Raw genomic sequence first — 853 nt, 5'->3', positions numbered from 1 at the left:
GACTTTGCCATTGACAAAATAGATTGAACAGATGACAATTGTTAGTTTATGTCACTTAAGTTAGTTAATCACTTAAGTTAGTTAATGGAGCAGTAGCTTGGGAAAACAAAAAGCAGTGCTGTGCAGTGGCTATGTATACAATAGAAGGCGAGTATGTAAGTTAGGCAGCTGGAGCAAAAAAAAACTTGGCACTGCATGGAAGGTCAAAGAACAGAGGTTAGACATCATTTTGTTAAAAACTCTGTTGCCAAAGGAAAAAATAATTGCTGATTACATGTTTACAAAATATGGTAGCAAATGTGCTTCCAAATGGGCTTAACAATGGTAAGCATTTGAACTGCATTAATGAATAGAATTTTTTAGCTGTTGGAAGCAACTGGTTGAAGGGAGGTTTTTGTGCTTGTAACCTAGTTGCAAAGTTAAGAAATAAATAGCTACAACATGTTAAAATAGTTCTTGGAGTGTAGGTCAATGTCTCATTTTTCAACATAGGTACATATTTTACTGTTCCGAGTGCATAAAAAGCCTAAATCACAATAAAATTAAGTACATTTTGGGGATTGGATAGTTGGGCATTGTCCATTTACTTAGAGTGGCATTCATCAAATAGAATTTAGCATTTCCTCCTGATTTTACAAAATTTTATACGGTGTAATTATGACTGAAAATTGAACGTAAACATTGAAAACCGGTAATCACTATAATTATGGCGATTTCCGATTTTCAATGTTTTTGTTTACTTTTCAATGTTTGATATCATATGATTCAGCTTCTTAAGACAAATACCCAAGTTCAACTGAGAACCATTTTGGAAACCCATTACTTTTGAAAACATTGATAGAAGTGTGCCTTT

Source organism: Ischnura elegans, chromosome 3 (genome assembly GCF_921293095.1).
Source record: "Ischnura elegans chromosome 3, ioIscEleg1.1, whole genome shotgun sequence".
Classification (NCBI taxonomy): domain Eukaryota; kingdom Metazoa; phylum Arthropoda; class Insecta; order Odonata; family Coenagrionidae; genus Ischnura; species Ischnura elegans.
Note: the sequence above shows the minus strand (reverse complement) of the source record.